Raw genomic sequence first — 8,405 nt, forward strand, 5'->3', positions numbered from 1 at the left:
TTTTTTTGTAACATTATAAATTGCTTTACTGTCTCTTTTCATCAATTTAATGCTTCCTTGGTGAATAAAAGTACTACTTAAAAGAAATACACTTACCCCAAACATAAACAAAAATTTTCATAAAACATAAAATTAAGAAATCAGGTTCAGTGTAGCAAAACATTTGTTTGCTAATATTTTATACTTTGTTTAGCGGCACTGGATTTTATGTAAACAGGTCTGTTTTTTTTAATAGTTTTTATGCTGAACAATTAATTCATGTATCTAAACTCGTTTTTTCCCAATAGAGCATAACAAAAATTCAGCTTTGTGCATTTCTTTTCTGCAGTGCACTGAACTTGATGTGAACAGCCCTTAAACTAAACTTACTGTTACCAGATAATGTTTTTCTTCGTTTTTTGTTCAGTCTTGCAAATTTTAACTAAGGTAGTTTTGTTCAAACATGTTCTGCATAAATATGTGAAGTGTAAATTAGCTTCAAAGCTAACACAAGTCTAAAAAGGAAAAACAAACAAACAAAAAATATACTGAAACAAAAATGAAAATAAAACAAACAAAAGTAGACGGGATTCAGACCTTTCTCTTTGTCCAGAGGGGGTAGAATGCTGTTGTCTCGGCACACTTTGAAGTAGATCTCCTGCTCCACGCTATCGGGAATCGCTCCTTGCGGGATGATAATACTGACTCCTGTCTCTATGGAGCTCAACACCCCACCGTTACAATTAAAGATTCCCCGCGCCGTGGCGACCACAGTGTGACCTTCGTCTTCCACATCGTTATCCAGTACATTAGGGCTAGAAAACAGACACATGGACATCAGTAATCTAATTATTTACCTTATTCTAAATAAGACAATATTAAGATTAAGGTGTTTACATGAGTTGCTTTTAGAATATTCCTTTCATGTTCCTGTTTTACATGTTATAGTACATAAATCGATTAATGGCACACATCATTACGTCCCAACGCAAAGCCATCCGATGTCTCCTCCAGAATTTCACGTATAAACATATAGTTCGTCTTCGTTATGATGTTTCGTTGTTTCATTTTTAATTTTACGAAAGCTTCAAGTGCAGTTAATTATTTGTCATGCTAACCGTGCAAACAGATGACAGCGTTGTTGAAGCGATGCTCTTTTATTTACCGTCAAATGGTTGACTGCAGCCGTGTGTGTCCTATCACAAAATTCGGCGAAAAGTCCTACACGACGGTAATAGTGTGATTACGGTGAGTACATGTCTATACTGCACTTCGAAAATGCGACTAAAATAGGAATACTCCACGTCTTAATTCGATTTCGGTTTACTTCGAGCATGACTTTAACTGGATTTAAGGTCTTTGCACACTGAGTCCGAAATTTTCGTATGCGTTTTTTCATTTTTTCGTATTCGTCATCCTTTCCTATCAAAATGCTTGCTACGGATGCGAAAACGCAGAAAATCGAACCTGATTCTAATTTTTTTATGATGGACGAAAGTTTCAGAGGCAGTGTGTAAATGTGACTGACACAACGTGAGGTCGTATTTATTTTTTAATGTGCGAAAATTTCAGACTTCGGACCCCACGGTAATCAAAAATCTGTTTACATGGTAGATTCTTAATCAGAGTATTGTCTTAATCGTGTTAAAATCGGAATATTGTTGTCCATGTAAACGTACTGAGTGAGTCGTTTAGTAAACAGAAGGAATAAATCCAGCTCTGGCTGATGTTCTTTCATCATCTTACCTGACAGGAATGGACTTGGGAAGGGCGTTGATGTTGTGCTGATTCTTGGGCCTGTTGTCCATGGTGCGCGTGAAAGTGTCGACCCCGCTGTCGGTGTCCAGGGGCTGGGGCGAGATTTGAGGTTTCAGGTTGTTGTTCACACTGGGTTTGGACTGTGTGTCGTTGGGAAGCAGGTTGTGGTTGAATTTGGGGCTCTCGAACTTGCGCTCAAAGGGTCGGGCGGAGCTGGTGTAAGGCTTGGGGACGTAGCGGTTGTAGCTGGTAGGGACGCCTAGTGTTTTGGGAGGGGCGTCCGTGCCGTTGATAGAAGACTTGGGGGGCAGGTAGCTGGTCTGGATGGGGTCGTCCCGGGTGGGAGCTCTGAGAGCCGGCAGGTCCGGTTTGGCTTTGGGAGAGCTGTGAGGATCTGGCAGCAAGTTCACTGGGAGATCAGAGAGAATGCATCCAGTTGTTGTTGTGGTGTAAAAAATGATGCAATCTCATTGGTATTAGCATTGATTTCTGAAATGTTGGCAATATAAGAACACTGACAATATGGCCATACACTATGCAAGGGGGTGCTTCTTCAACTTAGGATATAAATATTATTATATTTATATTATATATAAATATTATATTATAAATAATATATATATATATATATATATATAAATCTATTTCTTATTATTTCTCATAGATAAGTCACATTTAAACTTCAACACGTTTTCATTTGCTAGTTTTTAAACATTTTCTTAGTATATATTTTATAATTTGATCTAGATTCAAAAACTCCAAACCCCATAGGAATTATTACTATTTAAATATGGCCATACACTATGCAAGGGGGTGCTTCTTCAACTTAGGATATAAATATTATTATATTTATATTATATATAAATATTATATTATAAATAATATATATATATATATATATATATAAATCTATTTCTTATTATTTCTCATAGATAAGTCACATTTAAACTTCAACACGTTTTCATTTGCTAGTTTTTAAACATTTTCTTAGTATATATTTTATAATTTGATCTAGATTCAAAAACTCCAAACCCCATAGGAATTATTACTATTTAGGAACTACATAGGAATGATTATTTTCATTATTTACTTCACTTTTTTGTAATAAATTATTGAATTATTTATGGTGTGAAATTAATCTTACTTTTTTAAAGTAGCTTTTAATAATTAATAGATTAAAGTTTATGTACTTGATTACCATACAGAAAAAAAGTACTTTATAGCGAATTATTTTCAGACATTCTGTAATTTCTTTAAAAATGATGCAATAAGTGTGAAAATATTGATTGAGTGTATTCAGTTGGACATTTTATTCTAAAAATGTTTAAAATGTTTTGTTTCATTATTTAGGTTGTAAAATTAATCTATAATTTAAAAAAAGTTTTTCAATAATTAACTTTTCAAGTTTGTCCATATTTCCCAAACAGACTATATAGCATTTTATAGTGCATTATTTTAAGACATTCTGCACAATTATGTGTGAAAATGTTATTTGTGTGTATTTAGGATACATAAAATGCTACCTATAATTAACCTTAAATAGACAAAGGAGTTGGGCATTTTATTCCAAAAAATACAAAATAAAAAAAATGCTATAATTATTGGTGCTTTTTAATTTTGTAAAATTATCCAGCAAGTGTGGAAATATTATTTGTGTGTATTTAGGATACAAAGGTGGCAGGTATTTTATTCCAAAAATGTTTCAAATGTTTAATGTCATTTATTTACGTTGTAAAAAATAATCTGTAATTTAAAAACAAAAACATTTTCCAGTAATTAATTGTCAATGCTTCTTAAGCTTGTGTACTGTTTTCGCAAACAGACAATAGTATTTTACAATGCAGAATTTTCAGTCATTCTGCAATTTTGTAAACTTATGCAATAAGTGTAAAAATATTATTTGTGTGTATTTAGGATAAATAAAATGCTAGCTATGAAATCAGGCATTGTATTCCAAAAATGTTGCAATTTCCAAAACAGAAAGCTATCAAACACAATAAATCATTTGAGATGTAATGAAAAAGACACTGGTGAAAATATTCATAACTGTAAGAAAAAAAGACAAGACGTCTCCTGTGATGTTTTTTTAAACACTGTTGGACATTATTAGCAGACAAATTAAACTAGTAAGAGTGTACAAAAATACACATTTTCTGAAAGTCCACAAAGCCAAAAGTGCCACGAACACTCAAGACTCATTCTTACCCTCGATGTTGCTGAGTTTGGGCAGGGATGTGGGTGGAGCAGCAGGCGTGGGCTGGCTGTATGGAGCAGGCGACGGGTTGACGGGCGGCAGGGTCTCGTACCTCTTGTCCACAGGACTCACCTTCTCCACAGACTCCGTCCTGAAACAGAGAGTGTGTGAAAGAGTGTGTACGATATATACAAGAGCGCCATCAACATACAAGAGTTAACACTGTCTGTCTAGCGTGTTAGACGGTACCTGGTGAAAGGATATGCAACCTGGGGCTGAGGAGGTTTGGGCGGCTCGTGAAAGCGATTGATTCCAGTGTTGGGCTGATTCATGGCCTTGTTGTCAAAGCTGCGGCGGTCAAAATACGACAGCTGCTTCCTGTAATACTCTTCATCTTCATCTGGGTCATGGTGGTTGGAGCGGACCATGTCGTCCCCTACACACGGATGAGGTTTCTGGGGCTCTGGGGCTCTAGGAGCAGAAAAAAAATCATCAAAAGGAAAGATGTTAACTATTATGTAACATCTAACGGTATTTTCCAGAATGGAAGATCAACCAGCAGAGGGCACTACAGGATTACATTAGCATTCTCCACTAACACCACATACTGTATGCTAACCACTACTACTTAAAAATAGTGTCAAACTAAATCATGTAAACAACAGAATAAAAGAATGTGGTAACTTAAGACAATCCATTCAAATAGTTGATATTATTTCACAGGCTCTCTGGCTAATGAATTCCCATGACTTCTCCAGTCAATTCAGATCCTTTTACTATAAATAAAGGCTCTGTTGACGTTTGTAGGTGAACATACACACTACTACTGCTCAAAGGTTTGGGGCTGGTAAGATTTTATTTAAAGAAATTAATTGTTTTATTCAGCAAGGTCACATATTAAATTATCAAAAGTGACAAGACATTAATAATGACAAATAATGTTTTTAAATAGATGTTGTTCTTTTCAACCTTCCATCCATCAAAGAATTGTCAAAAAAGTTTACACAGCAGAACTGTGTTTTACTCTCATTGAGATACTATTATAGTTTTTGTTAATATTTTGAATTAGATTTTTATATTTTTTTATTTTAAAGCTTTAGTAATTTAGTTTTTGTCATTTTTTGGCAGGTTTTGGTTTAATTAAACATTAAATTGAAAACTGTTGTTTTAAATTGCAATAATATCTGACAATTTTACAATTTTTACTGTATTTTTGAACAAATAAATGCAGCCTTGGTGAGCATAAGACACTTTCATGTAAAACATTTTAAACAATCTCACAGACCCCAAACTTTTGAACGGTACAGTAAGTATGTGGTTGTACCTGAAAGAGAGTTTCTCCTGCTCCAGGTTGCTGAGAGAGTTGGCTTTAAGCACAGGACCAGGTGTGCTCACAGGTTTTGGGAGATCTGTGGGCTGAAGAAGAAAGTGCATCCATTCTGTCAACAACACACATTTACATACCCTTCTTGTCCGTGCAAAAGTTGACACTGCAATATTAAGTCATGTTTAAATTATTACCAACAAAGCCCTCAATGGAAAACTCTAGGTTAAATGTGACCATGGAGCACAAAACCAGTCATAAGTCGCACGGGTATACTTGTAGCATTAGCCAACAATACATTGTATTGGCCAAAAATCATTAGGATATTAAGTAAAGATCATGTTCCATGAAGATATTTTGTAAATGTCCTACCATAAATATATCAAAACTTAATTTTTGATTAGTAATATGCATTGCTAAGAACTTAATTTGAACAACTTCAAAGGCGATTTTCTCAATATTTAGATTTTTTTGCACCCTCAGATTCAGATTATATCTCGGCCAAATTATTGTCCTGTCCTAACTAACATACATCAATGGAAATCTTATTTATTCAGCTTTCGGATGATGTATAAATCTCAATTTCCAAAAATTGACCCTTATGACTGGTTTTGTGGTCCAAGGTTACATACATCAAAGGGACAGAAACGTACCCTAATTCCCGCTACTTCTGGCATATCCTTGGCTCGGTCAACAGACACGGAGCGCTTGTTCTCGAACATTTTGACCCGGTTGAGCACAGACTGGGGCTTCATGGCAGGGTCTTCATCGTCGTCATCATCCCTGGGGGGAGGCGGCAATGGTTTGGGAGCTGCAGGGTGAGGCGGATCTCCTGAAGACAAGACGGCCTCGGGTTTGGGAGGCGGAGCGGGAGGTTCAGAGTTCATCACGGGCTCGTGCGGCGCTGCTTTATACGCTCGGTTCGGCGCTCCAGGGTTGTACGAGGGTCTCATTGCAGCGTCGCCGTAATACTGCTTGGGCGGATCAGGGGAGCGATGCACATTGCCTGGGAATCCATGTGGATCGGACTTGAAGGGTGAGCGGGCGTCGTAGGAGACTGGAGGAGGCGGCTCTTCGTAGCACGCAGGAGCGGGTTTAGTGTGCCGCGGCCGGTTATCGTAGCTCATTGGAGACACACCATCGTATTGGGACTGAGGGGGGCTGAAATCCCTGGTTGGGCCGTCCTCGTATGGAGAGCGGGGTTTGTACCCCAGTGGAGGAGGAGGAGGCTGGTGGGCATGAGCGTAGCCAGACGTGGGCGGTGGTTGGGGTGAAGTCTGCTGCTGGTCGTAAGGGGGCCACTGCTCGCTGTAGTGAGGCACACGGTTGTCGTAGTGCAGGTGCGGGTCGTAATTGTGAGGCTTTGGTTGTGCGCAGCCGCCACCGTCGTAGCCATAAGGCGGGTGCTCGTACTGGCGGTATGGCTGTTGGTCCTGGTAGACAGGCTGGTGGCTGTAGGAGAGCGAGGTGGGTGGGCCTAAAGGCTGCTGCTGCTGCTGGGGATGGGGAGGCTTCACGCTGTGGTTCACTCGCACCGCCTCATCCACGCTGTACAGATCCTTTTTATACATCTGTGAGGGACAAAACGTCAGCTGTGAGAGCCAGTTTGACTGAAAAGGCTCAAACGGGATACGAACATTTTGCAAAACAACCCCAGTCGCTAGAGCTAATGAAACAGATCTGAGAACTTTTTAAGGGTAAAAAAAACAAAACAACAGGCAAAATATTTCAAATTAGCTGTAATGAAATATTTAAGTACTAGATTAGCATTTCCTTCAGTGCTTGCAAGTAGGTAAGGTCAGGTTTTTGGCTTTGGTTGCTGTCTGCAAGAAATCAACAGAATGTTCATCAACGTGAACCAATGAAAATAACATAAGCTGACAATACAGTCAATTTTTCTAACAGAAACAGTTATATAAAATATAATGCATATGGTTAGAACAAAAAAAAATATTTGAAGGACAGAAATATTAAAATAAGCTCAGTTTTTACGTTTTAAACTTAAATATATAATGAATAAATTCATAAAAATAATGTGGTTTTATTTCACAAGTCAATGGGAAATTTTCTATATAATTCTCTCTCTCTCTAACACACACACCACACTACTAATAATTGTGATTTTTGTTTTGTTTTATTTTGTTTAAAGAAGTCTCTTATGATAACCATGACTAGATTTATTTGAGCATAAATAAAGGAAAAATAGTGATATAAAAAAAACTTTTCTATTTGAATACATTTCAAAATGTAATTAATTGCTGTGATGCAAAGCAAATTTTCAGCATTATTCCAGTCTTCAGTGTCACATGATCCTTCAGAAATTATTCTAATATGCTGATTTGATGCTTAATTATGATAATTATTGGTGCTCAATTATTAATTATGGCATTATACGAATGTTTGATATATAAATACGTGCCTTGCAAGCACTGAAATTAAACTCAATCCTGAGCACAAAAAACCCATTAATTACTAATTCATTATGCAATAAAACAAGCATCTTACCAACTTGCTACTCAGCTCTACATTTCTACAGTTTGATAAAAAGCCCTTCAACATGTACAGCACCCCCACTTGGTTACACTTCTTTGATTCCTCATCTTTAGTCAAATCTAATAAATGTATAATAGGTCCAAGTGGAGCTTTAAGGATGTCTTATTCATTGTTTGAAAGGCTCCTTCTCAAGCTTCAAAGTATAGCCTGAAGACAGTAGAGCTGTAAAAGGTCCAACGCCTCCTATAAGACAACTTAACATAATCACAGAAGCTCTTACATAACGTCTTCATCTATGAAAAGAAACATCGGTTATGAAGACATTATGCAGGATTAGTCCAGTTGTTTTCCTTTTACATTGCTGTAAGTACTGTCTGCAGGTTAAATGAACATGCAACTACAGAAATCCATTCTTGCAAATCAGGGAAAGGTCCGTTTGCAATTAAGTGACACCTCTACAGTGCATCTAGCGGCCGTCTGTACAGGTGTGATTCAGGTCAAAGCCAAACGCTACCGTCACGGCTATCACTACAGATTAGGGCCAAGCGATACAGCTTGAAATTTTTTTCTTTTTTTCCCCCAGTCTTATGAGTTTACAATATATACAGTGGGTACGGAAAGTATTCAGACCCCCTTAAATTTTTCACTCTTTGTTAT

The 8,405-nt window shown here is 37.2% G+C and overlaps 1 pseudogene; it reads right to left on the reverse strand.

The window, feature by feature from the left end:
- Positions 1-8,405, reverse strand: part of LOC107688939 (tight junction protein ZO-1-like) — a 163,070-nt pseudogene that overhangs the window by 13,754 nt on the left and 140,911 nt on the right.

The sequence above is a fragment of the Sinocyclocheilus anshuiensis genome, unplaced genomic scaffold (genome assembly GCF_001515605.1).
Source record: "Sinocyclocheilus anshuiensis isolate Anshui unplaced genomic scaffold, SAMN03320099.WGS_v1.1 scaffold1062, whole genome shotgun sequence".
NCBI classification, from domain to species: Eukaryota; Metazoa; Chordata; class Actinopteri; order Cypriniformes; family Cyprinidae; genus Sinocyclocheilus; species Sinocyclocheilus anshuiensis.